This window comes from Odontesthes bonariensis, chromosome 1, assembly GCF_027942865.1.
Source record: "Odontesthes bonariensis isolate fOdoBon6 chromosome 1, fOdoBon6.hap1, whole genome shotgun sequence".
In the NCBI taxonomy this organism is placed as follows: domain Eukaryota; kingdom Metazoa; phylum Chordata; class Actinopteri; order Atheriniformes; family Atherinopsidae; genus Odontesthes; species Odontesthes bonariensis.
The window spans coordinates 27,820,317-27,836,098 of record NC_134506.1 but is presented as its reverse complement, the minus strand read 5'-3'; the positions used below and the strand labels follow the sequence as shown (position 1 = coordinate 27,836,098).

Here is a 15,782-nt window from a genome sequence, read left to right as displayed (position 1 = left end):
AAACTGGTTCAAGTCCTATCTAGAGGACAGGAAATATTTTGTTGAAATTGGTAACTGTGTCTCAGACCAAATGGCTATGACGTGTGGGGTTCCCCAGGGGTCAATCCTGGGACCTGTATTGTTCAATCTGGACATGCCTCCACTAGGCCAGCTAATACGCAGCTATAATGTGTCCTACCACAACTATGCAGATGACACTCAGATCTACGTGTCACTGACGGCAGGAGAACACGGGCCTGTAGATACATTGTGTCACTGCATCGAACAGATCAGTGTGTGGATGCAAAAGAATTTTCTCCAGCTAAACTCAGACAAAACTGAAATCATTGTCTGTGGCGCTCAGAGAATAGAGGTGGAAGGTAAATAAATGAAGGTAAAGAAGGAAGAAGAGGGGAATAGATGACAAGTATTGGGTCTCTAAGAGATAGAGATGCTATTTGGAAGATTACAGCTCAGTTTAAAGTGGTGAGCGCATCCACATCTAAAAGGGTGGTAGTCAAATTTACTTCCAGCAAAATCTCACCCTTTATTTCTGAGTGTGTCATTAAAATAAAATTTTAATAATAAATAGAATGGTCAATCATTGATTCGTAACAACAAATAGCTCAACTACACTAACTGATACTAACGTAAACAATTTGGACCAAACCACACTGTATGAGAAGCTAAGAAGAGAAGCCGCAAACGTATTGCAATTCCATATGTGGCAGGAGTCTCAGAGAAACTTAGAAGGGTCTTCTCCAAACTTGACATTCCAGTGCACTTCAAACCCAAGAACACTCTCAGACAGAGATTGGTTCACCCACAAACTGAGTGGCATTGTATATGCAGAGTAGTGCAGCCAAAAATGTGCAGACCTCTATATAGGAGAGACCAAACAGCTCCACAAGTGCATGGCATAACATAGGAGAGCCAGCTCTTCAGGTCAAGATTCAGCAGTTTACCTACATCTCAAGGAAAATGGACAGAGAAGACAGGTGGTTTGAGAGAGGAGTCAAGGAAGCCATCTATCAAACTGAAAATATAACATCTTTGAACAGAGGAGGTGGTCTCAGGTATCACCTTCCCAGCACTTCCCAGCATTGTCTTGCTTCCCCAGGCACTTACACAACCATTCACACCTTGGATCCTATGAGCAAAACTCCCCACTTCAGGCAGAAGTCAAAGCTCCAGGTTCATTATGAGACTTACAAAGAAAAGCTATGTGTGTTCAACCAGACTTTGCGTAGAACAAGGGAGAGTTATTTTTCTGAAATCATCAAAAACTGCAGTAACAACTCTCGTGTCCTGTTTGCTACAGTAAACAGATTAACAAACCCTCCAGTTTCACTGCCTTTAGAACTCATTTCTACATCTAAGTGTAATGAGTTTGCAACATTCTTTAATGACAATGTTCAAGGCATTAAAAATGCAATAATTTCCACAACACAAATAACTACTCTGCAGCCAGCTAGACACCTAGAGCTGACACATTTCACACCTGTTACTGACAAAACAGTCGAAGAGACCATCTGCAGTCTGAGTTCATCAACGTGCTGCCTTGATGAGTTGCCCACTAGATTCCTAAAGTCTGTGCTGAGCAGTTTGTTACCACAACTCGCTCATCTAGTCAACATCTCACTCCAGACTGGAACATTTCCAAAGGCCTTAAAAACTGCTGTCATTAAGCCTCTTCTAAAGAAGAGCAATCTTGATGCCACAGTACTGAACAACTACCGGCCCATATCAAACCTGCCATTCTTAGGCAAAGTCCTAGAAAAAGTTGTATACCAACAGCTTAGTGACTTTCTCCTGTCTAACAATGCTTTTGATACTTTCCAATCAGGCTTTAGGCCCCACCACAGCACTGAGACAGCTCTGATCAAGGTGACAAATGACATCCGCCTGAACACAGATGCAAGTAGAGTCACAGTCTAAGTTCTGCTGGACCTGAGTGCTGCCTTTGACACAGTTGACCATGCGACCTTATTACAGAGGTTAGAAGACTGGCTGGGAATCTCTGGTCGTGCTTTAAACTGGTTCAAGTCCTATCTAGAGGACAGGAAATATTTTGTTGAAATTGGTAACTGTGTCTCAGACCAAATGGCTATGACGTGTGGGGTTCCCCAGGGGTCAATCCTGGGACCTGTATTGTTCAATCTGGACATGCCTCCACTAGGCCAGCTAATACGCAGCTATAATGTGTCCTACCACAACTATGCAGATGACACTCAGATCTACGTGTCACTGACGGCAGGAGAACACGGGCCTGTAGATACATTGTGTCACTGCATCGAACAGATCAGTGTGTGGATGCAAAAGAATTTTCTCCAGCTAAACTCAGACAAAACTGAAATCATTGTCTGTGGCGCTCAGAGAATAGACTTTAAAACAGCTCTGCTTGTGTACAAGTCTCTTCATGGTCAAGCGCCAAAGTACATCTCTGACATGTTAAAGCCATATGAACCAACTCGGGCTCTGAGAACCTCAGGGAGGGGTGAGGCTGCGTTTCAGTTTTATGCTCCTAAAATCTGGAACAGTCTTCCAGAAGATGTGAGACAGGCCTCAACTCTGACAATGTTTAAATCCAGGCTGAAAACAGTTATATTTAGCTGTGCATATGACACCTGAAAGTATTTTATCTGCACTCTTTGCTTTTTAATTAATTAATGATTATTTTAATGGGTTTTTAATTTCTTAATTTTATTTTTTATTTCTTTTTAATGATTTTATTGCCTTCTTGTGATTTTATGTAGCTGTGAAGCACTTTGAATTGCCCTGTGTATGAATTGTGCTCTATAAATAAAATTGCCTTGCCTTGCCATACCCGCGGCACAACTCGCGCGAGTAACGCAACGCGAAAATTTGCACCGCGTCCGGTCTGAACGCACCGTTAGACTTTAATCTGCCAACAACTGAACATGTTGGTGTAACATGTTGTAGCGTGCTCAAAGAGAGAAAGGGGGAAGGATGTTTACATGAAAACCCCCTTTTTGAAACCAAAAGACATTTCACTGTTTACGACCCTTTTAACGGATTAAGTAAAAGAAGATAAGGATGCCAGATCTGAATTCTGGGCAAATGGGGTTCTTTTGTTCTGAGTTCCGCTCCCCCAAACCATCTACGCATAATAAATTATGCATCCGACACCTTGTGATAAGAAAAAGCCAGCTGCGTCTACTCCTTTTTCTCTCTCAACTAAAGGAATGTCCCGGTCCTCGATTTTCCAGAGAGTGAAAATCAACCAGAAACCACAGTTTTCTTGGATTAAAAGTATGAAAATCGGGACTGCATGAGCCCACAGGTCATTTTAAGACGTTCCACACTTTTCTACGAAGGTTATTCGAAAAGTTACAAAAATTTGATTTTATAGAAATTCTCCCGTGGAGCCACAGCGCAACCCAGAAGACATGAATAACGGACACTTTTCACTGTATCAGCCAGTAATCAGAAGTTAAGATACCATGTATGTTTTAATGCACACATGTGAAAGTCAAGGCCCGCGGGCCAGATCCGGCCCGCGAATAAATTATCTATGGCCCTCTGGATGATATTTAATTACCATTAGAACCGGCCCGCAGGCCACAGCCGCCCGCTGGCGTTTTGGAAGCACCAACACTACATCCCCCACAATGCAACGGTAGCCCGCGAAGTCACTGCAGCGCGAACAAGCGGCTTCATTATTCATCAGCAGTCAGAGTCAAAAATGGCAAAACGTAAGGTGGACGCTGAGAACAGGGACTTTCAAGCCAGGTGGGAGGCAGAGTACCTGTTTACGGAGGTAAAAGGCAAACCTGTGTGTCTTCTGTGTGGAGAAAGTGTGGCGGTCATGAAAGAATACAACCTAAGAAGGCACTATCAAACATCTCAGAAACACACAGTCAAAGATAAGAATATGGACACGGAACAAAGGCTACAGAAGGTGGAAGAATTAAAACGAGGACTTTAGTCCAGGCAGGCTATGTTCACACATGCAAAATCACAAAGCGAGGCTGCTGTCAAGGCCAGCTTTATTGTGGCAAAAGAGGTCGCAAAATCAGCCCGGCCCTTTACAGAAGGAGAGTTTATCAAAAAGTGTATGCTTGAAGTTTGTGACGCAGTGTGCCCAGACAAAAGAGTTCTATTCTCAAACGGGAGCCTGAGCAGAAACACCGTTGCTGAACGTGTAGACCAGCTTTCCACCAACATAAAAGAACAGCTTGTGAGAAAGGGAAAAGATTTCATTGCATATTCTCTTGCTGTGGATGAGAGCACGGACACATCTGACATCGCCCAACTGTCAATTTTCGTCCGTGGAGTAGACTCCAGCCTGAGCATAACAGAAGAGTTTTTGGCATTACGTCCTATGTATGGCACAACTACAGGACAAGATCTGTATGAAGAGGTATCCAGATGTGTAAATGAGATGGGGTTGCCTTGGGAAAAACTTGTGGGATTAACCACAGACGGAGCACCCGCAATGTGTGGGCGCAGGAGTGGATTGGTGGCAAGGATGCGTGAGAGGATGCGGGAGGAAAACGTCACAGATGAGCTGACAGCTTATCACTGCATCATACACCAGGAGTCATTGTGTGGCAAAGCCTTGAAAATGGAACATGTAATGAGCACCATAAAGCGAGCAGTTAACATCATCAGAGCCAAAGGTTTAAATCACCGCCAGTTCAAGGCATTTCTGGGAGAGTTCGATACAGAGTATGGTGACTTACCGTATCACACAGAGGTGCGATGGCTAAGCCAGGGAAAGGCGCTGCAAAGATGTTTCGAGCTGCGTGAGGAGATCTGTATGTTCATGGAAAGCAAGGGGAAAGACACAACAGAGCTCCGAGATGAAACTTTCCTGTGTGAAATGGCGTTTCTCTGCGACATCACGAGCCATCTGAATGTGGTGAATCTGCAGCTGCAGGGACGGGGACGTGTCATCTCTGATATGTACACAACAGTAAAGGCCTTTAAAACCTAGCTGAGTCTGTGGGAGATGCAGATGCGTAAAGAAAACTTGAGCCACTTTTCCAGCTGCCAGACCATGAAGGAGAAGCTCTCTACCGCTGTGTTCCCGAGTGCACAGTTCGCTGATAAACTCAACACACTTGCCGCCGACTTCCAACACCGACTTGCTGACTTTGAAGCCCAAAAAAGCAGCTTTGAACTGCTCAGCAATCCCTTTGCAGTTGATGTGGAAAGCGCACCACCACAACTGCAAATGGAGTTGATTGAGCTCCAGTGCAATGACACACTGAAAGTAAAATACGAGAGAGTGGGTGCTGCTGAGTTTGCACGTTTCATCCCCGACACAATGCCCCAGTTGCGCTTCCAAGCTGCTCGGACGCTCTCTATGTTTGGCAGCACATACCTGTGTGAACAACTGTTCTCATTAATGAAGCTAAACAAAACATCACACAGGAGCCGTCTTACCGACAATCACCTTCACTCAATCCTGAGGATTTCCTCAGCTCAGAGCCTAACCCCGAACATCGATGAACTTGTGCAAATGATGAGACACCACCAAGTATCAGGCTCCTCCTCAGACAAGTGAGCATCACAGAGCATATTTTCAGTTTTTAATTCAGTTAAATTCTTACATTTGTTTCGACAAGACGTGATTTTTCTTTGAAGGGAGTATTGTTTTGTCTCTGTGCCATATATTTTGTATTTTATTTTATTTTATTTATTTATATTTATTTTTCAGTTGAATGGGCTCAGCGGAAATTGCAGATGCCATGAGAAAGAATACAACTGATTTGATCTATTTTTTTATTATACTATTTGAAAGCAGTTATTGTTGTTGTTGTTGTTGTTTTTAAATTGTTTTTAAAAACAATTTAATTTTTTGCTGTTTGCCTGTTGAAAATGTTTATATAAATGTTTAATGTGCAGTCATTTCAATATGTTCTAATAAATATTGAACCAGTCCGGCCCTCGGCTTGTAACAAATTTGTTTTTTTGGCCCTCGGTGTATTTGACTTTGACACCCCTGTTTTAATGTTTTCATTATTGCAATGCCTAATCCAATGGTTTAAATTCTACAGGTATTAACCAAAAGTTGCATTTGCCTTCATTAACAAGAATTCCCAAAAGTTGTCATACCATTTTCATTATGATAATGTCAAGTATTCTGTGTTGATGACCGTTTCATGCTCATATTTGTGTTTATGCCTGCTCTTATGCAACATTATTGTCTGTTATGAACATTATATTGTCTAAATCAGTGTAACGTAGGTAAATGCGTTTGGAAGAGAGAATTCCCCTTTTTCTGAGTTTTACAGTTCCACCCCCCTTTTTAGATTTTTGGGTTAAGGGTCAGCTAAACGCCGATTGGACAAAAGCTGACACATGACATCAGGCTTAAAACCTTGACCCGCCATTGCATCGCTCTCTCTTGCCTTTCAATTCCGTGACCCTTGGACCTACCTGGTCTTCAGACCCCTTGACCCTCAGCTCTCCTTTTGTTTTACTCCTTAACCGTCAATTCCCAATTTTAGACTCCCTTTTTGTTATCTAAGTCTGGTTCCGATACCCGCGAGTGTTAGGTTAAGCTTGGACAACAACGGCCCGAACTAAGTTACTCTCCGCCAAGGAAGAAGAAGAAGAAGAAGTCGATTCGACGTCATCCCACTGGTTACCACGGAAACACAGCCTCCGACATCGACGCTCATCAGAAAAGAACCACGCGATCTCCTACTCTACCACAAAGTAAGGTGCCGAATTCTGAGATCTTTGAAGCAGTGGAACCCAGCTGAACGCTGAATGCTGAACCCTTCCTCTGAAAGTGATGGTTGTGCAGGAATCCGTAGGAAGTAACCGGCCGAAGTGATTAGCCATAGTAGCTCCGTGTGAAGACCCAGACTTAGTATTACGTAACAAGCCATTATTCATACCTCTTAGTTTAGCTACCTCTCTCTCCCAACCGTATTTCATTATAACCACTGCAAATTACCCATATTCTGTCCCTTTATCAACTGTTTATATATATATGCTTGTGGAATGTTAAATAAATGCTTGTAAGTAATTCATCAGAGCGTCACCGACCAGTTATTAAGCACCGGTTGTCCCTTCAAATACAGAACTCATGAGACTTCTCATTTCATAATCTTAACAGTTTTCCTCCCTGGACTGTAACTTAAAGCAAGTTAAAACGACATTGGAGGTGGTGCCCCGCCTTTTTGATACATATATTCATTTATAAGTGCATAACGCTACAATGTGAATGAGCACCCTGGTGAATTTCTGTATAATTTTATGACAACAGTCTAACAAAGTCAGACCTAGCATCATACATATATAAAATCCTCAAATATAAACCAAAATTTTATTAAAATACAGGCATCTCATAATGGCTAAGGATAAGGTTGACATAAAACAAATACAGGTCCAGTAGAGGATGGAGAGAAAAAGAAGCATACCTTAATTTCAGTTTATATCACTTTTGTCTGATGAATTCAATGAAATCATATACAGCAGAAATGTACAGCACACCAAACATAGTTGTGCTGATCATCAGGAACAGATCATTGGAAAAACTTTCATAAAGTATCTAACACTCTGTCTTCATATGCATCCAAATTCATTGATTAATGATTCTCCCTTAGGGTCTTTCTCAAAATTGGCACATGCATATGGCGTCATGAGTGTGACACTTTTGAAAGTTTTTTCAATTCAGTTAAATTACCATGATATGATGGGGTGCAGGAAGTTTGTAGTCACAACTTATCAAGCAAGTAGTTTGCAGTATTAGTAGCTGAAGCATAAGAATAACACATTGTGAAAGAATATGGAATGGTATATTAATCTGATAAGATAAGATTCGCCTTTATTGTCTCCCCCCCCCCCCCACACACACACACACACCACCACCACCACCACCACACACACACACACACAACCATTAAGACATATTATTTAGTAGCCTAATTGACCAAGGGACCATTGAAAATTTGAACCTATTCGTTTTACATTTCGGGACCCTGTATCTTCTTCCTGAGGGCAGTATCTCAGTATCTGAGCAATATGTGTTGAAGCAAGGAAACATCTAAAACATACCAGGCAATGGCCCCTGGGTACAGGGGTTGAGGAACACTGACATAATCAATGTTGCTGGCCTGGCTCCACATCTATGAAGCTTTAAAAAAGATCAGCGGGGTCAAACTATCACACTGTTACTATAAGCTGTGGAGCCAAAAGTAACACACACGGTTCCCTGTATAACCACAGAACTCCCATCATATCTTGAAGTGTCAAATAGCACTGGTGCACGTAGGAACAAGACCAGTGCACCAAATCCAGTAAAACCAGGAGCAATTAGATCAACCTTATTTATATGATTTTAGTGTACATGTTTGTGTATGAGGTTGTGGTTAGTATTTTTTTTGTGATTCAAAAAATAGACATCTTTAAATGCCTTTTGTATGTGTGCTTATTAGCCTACTGTCTGTTTTACAGTTTGTATCCACACATATTTGAATGTTGGATCCATACAGTTGTATATGAGAGCACAGTTAAGTGTGATCAGTCTTTGTCTCCTCAAGTGAAGTGAGTTTGTGAAAAACTGCTTTGCAGCTTTGAAAAGTGTTTTCTGGAGCAGGAGTAATTAAAAGTGAGGAGATGACAGAGGTGGAAAAAGACATCTAATGAAAACAGCTTCTTTTTCTATCAGTAGGGAGGCAAGGGAGAAGAAGGCATGCAGTATTAATGACGGGAGACTGCTCAACTTTAGTAGATGTTGTTTGAAATTGCTGTTTGCTCTTTTTTTATATATTTTACATGACTTTGGAAAGTACACCTGATAAACCAAAGCAAATTATGTCCTTTGCATTCAAGAGATACTTGGAATAAATGACTTCATGAATACACTTGCAATATTGTATGCACTTGTTCAGAGAGTTCTCTTTTAATGACCAGTGTTTGGCTAATATACGGTGGGTAAATACTGTGCTGAGGATGATGTGTGTATTCATTTTGTAGAACTTCAGTTACAGCCAATAATTATTCAGCCAAAAAGGAGTAAATAGATGAGAGAGAAGCAATATAGTTACACCAGCCTTGATCTAATTCATTAAATTGACTTGGAAAATGCTACAACAAGATCTGAAGCTGTCTAATCAGATCCAACTAAGGAATTGTAAACTTATTTTTAATGAAATAAAATTAAAAAAAGCATCATTGAATACTCGTTCCTGTTTTTGGTATTTTCCTGTGCTTTGAATTGTGTTGATTATATTGTTTGTTTGTAATCAATATGATAAATTGTCTGTTTAAAACAGGTATCGCTTGAGAATGAGATGTCCCAATGAGATTACCTGTATAAATAAAAGTTAAGAAAAAAATAAAGTAATGAATAGAATTCAGTTAAATTCAGTTTTATTTATAAAGCACCAAATTATGACAAATATGCACTTAAAGCACTTTAATGATACAGTCCAATTCCAACCAATCATAAGCCAAATAAATTTCATCCAATTATAATTTAAAAAATTCTAATCAATTCAAATCCAAATTAGTCTAAATCCTATAATGCCAAATAAGAAAAGTGATGTAAAAGTAATGAAACCAACACATTGCATCCAAAATTTTCTTTGATCAATACCCTGTCTTGAGCATGCACGAGGCGACAGTAGAGAAGAATAAAAAACCTGCAGCAGAACCGGAGCTACAGGCGGTCATCTGTCTTTTCTGGTTGGGGGTTGATAGGATAGGGAAGAGGGGTCAATAAGCACCGTGTGCAGGACGAGTTCCACACTGGCAGTTTTTTGTATTAGGATCCATGAATTAGCACCTTCATTTTCCACTACTTTTTCCATATCTGTGTTTGTGGCCAAAAAACACCAGCAACACGGTGAGAGCATGTCATGCCATAGGAGTACAAATGCAGATGTGGAATTTAAATGACAAATCAAAACTTGAGCTGAATTTACTTATGGACAAACTAAGTAAAAAACACTGTTATAGTTCCATTTTTGAGACTTAATTGTGAAACTGCAACCTTTCCTTTTGTATACAAATGTAGTTATTTGTGTTCTGCACTTGGTTGCTTCTCTACTTGTGTTAATTGAATGTTCTGTGGCACATCTAAAGAAGGCTTACCTTATTCGCTGCCTGAAAGTACTGTTGTACACATGCTAAATATTTGTTTGTGACTCGTGCCATGTTTTAACATGAAATGCATGACTTGAATTGGACATTTTACATGGTAAAAATCAAAGAAAGTTAAACCACCAAAAACACATGAACAGAAAGCACCCATGCAAAATTCACTTGTTTATTCATTTAGGCAAGATTGTCACTGGCTGGGCTAACGAAGCTTTAACAGCATAATTGTTAATAAGTGTTATACTGTAAATCTAGAGATGAAGCTGTACTGTTGTGAAAATGTGTCTCGCTGCTCGAAGTTTTACTCAAAGCCACTTTCAAATGCTAAAAGCAAAAACCCCGAGCCAGCCAGTCACTTAGACAGCCATTCATTCCATCAGCCATTCAGTCAGTCGAGCAAAAAGTGTATGACAAATTTAATGTTGCTCTCTCTACCCATTTCTCCATTCATCTCTTTCAAAAATATAATCAAGCCTTACCTTGCCCCTCTCCTCTCCCTCTCTCTAAGGCTCTGCTAGAGGCAAAGCGAGTCACTGATGTGATTCCTTTCGTCATCCAGAGAACTTAGCAATTTGGATCTGAGATTCATTCAGTGTATGCACATTAAGTAGCATTTTAGCCCAATGAGGCATCAATAAATCAGAAGGCAATTTAAGAACGATGAAAGGGAAAGCTTCTCTCTCCTCCTTTACTCTTGTGTTGGTCATCCCCTGTCTGCGATGGGCCTGATTCCTCTGATCTTTCACATATGCTAACTGTGCGAAACAGTAAAGAATAAGGTGGATGAAGGATTCAATCCTCACCCTCTGATCTGTGATTCTGTTATGTGCTGAGACATTAGGTCATGCCTTGCTCTATCACTCTCTAAGACCAAATCTGAATGGTAGCAAGATTAAGTATTCAAAACTGAAATTACAGTGAGGTTAATGTTGTCTGAATAGAAAATTATGTAATATTACACCGTACCTACAGACAGGCATTGCACCCATTCGTGCATCAGTGCTGCATCATGCACAATAGATGCATTACATCGCGTGTTACAAAAAGTAAGGCAAAGCATATCTTACTAAATTTTTTTGCTTCATGATACAAACAGAAAACTGAAAACATTTCTCAATTTTATTTCCATTTGTACTTCTGATTAGAAGTGTGATAGAGAATTAATTACAGTTTAAGGACAAAACAAAGATTATGACGATTTTATTCTAATAATTATATAATATTTTTTTTTTAATGACTGCAAAGGTGAGTCAACTCATTCAGCTATTTGAGTAACAGCTGAGCCTCCTGTCATACCTGAGTTAAGGGCCTTCTAGCTACTTGAGCTGGAGTCCTTTCAGCCTTGTCTGCTTCAGCCCCCCCTGTGCCTCCCTCGCTGTGGTGGACAAGGTGGGTGGACACATCCTCAGTTTCTCTCCTATTCCAGGGATAAATTGTTATCTTTAGTAAGTGCATCTCTGAAGCCTTCTCTCTCCTTGCTCAGATAGCACGCCGAGAGAAGGTTATGGTTCTGCTGCAAGCTTCGAGATATTGTCCCTCATAAGAAAGGTTTAATGATGATGATGTCTTATAAGGCTACAAAGGGGCTTTGCATGGTATATTCAAACCAGTTGTGTGGGTTTTTATTTGTCAATATTTTTTATCTTCTATGCGGTATTATCTTCCAACATCACACCCTTTTAGAGTCACCAATTAACCTGACATGCATGTTTTCGGGCAGTGGGAGGAAGCTGGAGTACCCAGAACAAACCCACACATACACAGGGAGAACATGCAGACTCCACACAGAATTGCTGCAGTCAGGGTTCAAAACCCTCCAGGAACCCTCTTGCTGTGAGGCGACAGTGCTAACCACCACACCACCGTGCAGCCCAATTTAAGGTCATATCAAAAACGAAGTTACTTGTAAATCTGATCCCCAATCAATCTACACACTGCCAAAAAGAATGCAAATCATGCCACAGTTGTAGCTTCATTGCAACTCCTTTCATAGATGTCCCCTAAATATATATTTTATCTAAATGTAAACAATTACACTGTTTGCCTCAAGCAAAAATCCAGACAGTCAAGAATATGTCTGCCAAACAAGCAACTGGGATTTAGCATTGCTTCCATGAGGAACACTGACTAACTGCAGAGCTGCATTTGGGATTGACATCTCCAATGGAATTTTTGATTTCATTCTTGAGCTGCATTTAATTCCATAACAGGGAAATGGATAAAGTGTTAGAGCTACAATCCACTAGCCTGATTAACATAGACTTTCAAATCTCTTCGAGATTCTGGTCTGACCAAGACCATAACGAATACGATTCGAAATGGCCTGGTCAACCCGCCTCCCTCGGGTTGCTACTGGTTGTGGCCAGAAAAGGCTGTGCCTAAGCTTAAGCCAATCACACCACTCTTTCCTCTGACGTATGATTTAGCTACCAGCGGGGCTAACTGGTAGATTAAACTCTTACCAAAGCCACTAGGGAGCAAGCCAGGCGAAAACGTCTTTCCTGTCAAGAAACGATTCAAGGGCTGTTCTTTGCTCGATTTTTAACGAGAATCTCCTGTCGAACACTTTCATTACAGCATCTACAGCAGTGTCAAAAGCTTGATGCTGCTCCATGTTGATATTGAATGAAGCGCTTCCGTGTACAATCCATGGGTTGAGTGGCAGTTCAACCACGTCACTACCTTGAACCCGCCTTGGTTGGCGCTGCTCAAAGTTGATTGCTTCCCGACAAAGTGGGTGGAGTTCCCATTTTTTCGGGAACTCGAATCCACCTGAATGAGCAGTTGGCCTGAGTAAGTGTAGCAGAGCCGAAGGTGTTGCGTCACTGCGAGGGCGGAGCCTGGGTAACAATCCACTGATGTTTTTACAGGGAAGGACAACACAATATGACAATTGTTTCTTTGTTTTTTTTTTATTTGCTTTCAATACACAGGTTCAAAAAGGCAGGCACATGAATTTTTTATAACTTAGCAACTGTGTCTCACGACACAACATATCGGAAGGGTGTGTTTGAGATGGCCTCGTGGCCACATAAGGCTATTTTAGTCATTTCCTTTAAAGACATCCTTCCAAACATTCCAAACAGATTTTACCTTCCCAAATGTCTAAAATTTGGCTTTTATAGGTATGTTTATCAAAAAATATACAAAATAAATGGCCAAAATGACAATTACTGTCAACAAACTGTCAGTCACAAAGGTACACATGAACTGAATGGGAAGTCTTTTATTTTCCTTATGCACCCGCTGAGCTGAATACCATCTGTCCTCGTCGCTTATTTGAGCCAGTTGGTGAGAGGCAGAAAACACCCCCTTGATGTGAACAATCTACAAATGTTGACAACTTGCTTTATAGCTAATATCAATGTAATATCAATGTATCAATGAAACTCTCATTGAAATACTGAATTCTCTCCAACATTAACTGAGATGCACTTAACCCCTGACACCAGGGACAAAATGTGCTGCTCATTGCATTTCTACTATGGTCTCTCATAAGTATAACACTCTTGTCTTTCCTCTTGTTAGCTGGACTCATTGAAAAATAGTGGCAGAATCAGTCGCTGTCGTCCACTAAAACAGCCACATATCATATACAGTACCCAGGCCCTCCTGGTGACTCTGGATGAAAGATTGTATCACCCGTTCTGCTGTCATCCAGTGTCATCGTTTGTATTGATTCGGTGACAGATTAGCCCCAGGAGGGAGCAGTGTTGGCAGATTGCGTCTGTTTCTTGTTTTTGCTTCCTGGTTTCTTGGCATGATACAATTGACATAGGGTGTATTGATTGGGCAATTACTGCAACGCTTGAGACAGCTAGGGTCAGAGGCGCTGAAAGACGAAGAGCGTGTGCACATGTGGTGTTATTGCGGTGGGAAAATCCTTCTGTATTGATGGAGAGCAGGTACGCCTTCCACACAGAGGCTTGATCACATAAGGATCACACGCCCTCCCCAGGATAACACTGGAATATCATCAACACAAAGGGTTGACTGAGAATGTGATAAAATTGATCCCAGCTTCTCCTCATCTCAACTAGTTGTTCATTAGTGTGGCCAGCAGCAGTGGGCAATATATTGGTACATCTGAGTATTGATTTGGACTGAAGTGTGTATAGGCTTGCTTAGGAGAGTAAAAGACCATGTAAACCAGCAAAGAATTGAAAAGCTCTTTGTTAAGAGGGGAATCTACTAAGGGCTTAATTGCTTTGTGTTAGGGGAAAATAGTTTGGTCCCAAAGTCCTTAAGAGTTTGTGAAGCTGTTCAGTATTCAGGTGGTTCTTACTGTTCAGAGTTCAGGCCACCTATTAAAGCAGTCGAGTTCATTATCCCACCTTGTAGCAGCAAAACACAAGCCACAAGAAGGAACCAAAGCAGATAATTAATTTAGATGTATGTGAAAAAGACTGACACATGTAGTAGGTAAATAATGGCCACACCTTCACTACCACACAATCTGACACTGTAGTTGGTCATGTACTGCCTCAGAGGTAAAACTCAGTCATTTATAATTTACCTAATTTTAGAGAGTCTGGCAAAAAAAAAAAAAAAAAAAGTGGAGTAAAGATGCTCAGTATGAGCAGCATTAATATTTACAGCAATTCTCGGAGACCTCTAATGACTTTAATTAATATTGTATAATGTACAGGCTTGACAAGAGAGGATGTAGCATGGACAGACTCCAGACTAATGAAACGACAGACAAACGTATTGGATGCACATAAATAGACATACAGACTACAAAATGGATTGACAATTACTTTTCAGGCTTAGAAAAAAGATAGACGGAGAAACCTATAAGCGTGCATGCCCTAACATGCTTACGCTCTCACTCAAACACTCACACAGTTGGGGGCCGTGCTCCAGACATCCTCCAGAGTATGATGAGGGCAGCTGAGACAGTGATGGATTACAGGCACATCTGGGCTGTAATAAGTAGGTCCCCCATCCCACCTGCATTCAGCAGGAGGCTGAAATCCTGCATAATGGTTTCACATGGAAAGCCTGATGTCCTGGGCTGTATAATGCCTTGTCAGGATGTGCGTCTTGTTGTTACTGGATTACTGCTCAAAGCAGAGTAAAACAGTACTCCACAGTTTTAAGTGCAACTGTGCTTAAAAACCTTAGATCTTACAGCTACACTGCATGAACTTGAACATGAACAACTATTTAAGATCATTTGCAGAAACCCACTTTTTGAAGGATACATATTCATCTGATAGGCAAGAACATTTGATTCTGGCCTAATATTACTGTATTTAAATAAAAAAAACTTTCAAATCACTTTAAAACAGGGACAGGATTAAAAAATGACTCTTCAGTGAATGTACAAAATGATAAATGATTCCAGGGCTCTCGTGACAGCATTTAAACATAACAATAAATTGGAACAATCCATTGTGAGACACAGAAGTCCTATTTCTATTTAAACACTCCATAAAATGGCTGATAAAGATCGCACAGGTGGTGGAATGAAAACAACAATCGATCGGCCACCAAAAGCAAGACCCAGAAAACTTCCACCTGCAATGATCCCATTGCTTGTTTGCCTGAATCTGCCCTCATTATTCTGCATCTATGGGGCGTCCTGCTTTAACCTCAATAGCTCCTGAAATCAGACACTACTGGGAGAGATATTTCAGCTTAATTTATTTAAGCATTTTCTAATCCTTACTTTTCTGTACTGTGTATCTGTGCAGCAGTACTTAAGACCCAAACAG

General features: G+C 40.9%; 1 pseudogene; it reads left to right on the top strand.

Moving 5' to 3' along the window:
- Window positions 1–3,515: 3,515 nt before the first annotated feature.
- On the top strand, window positions 3,516–5,518 carry LOC142385194 (general transcription factor II-I repeat domain-containing protein 2-like; annotated as a pseudogene).
- The last annotated feature ends 10,264 nt before the right edge of the window (window positions 5,519–15,782 follow it).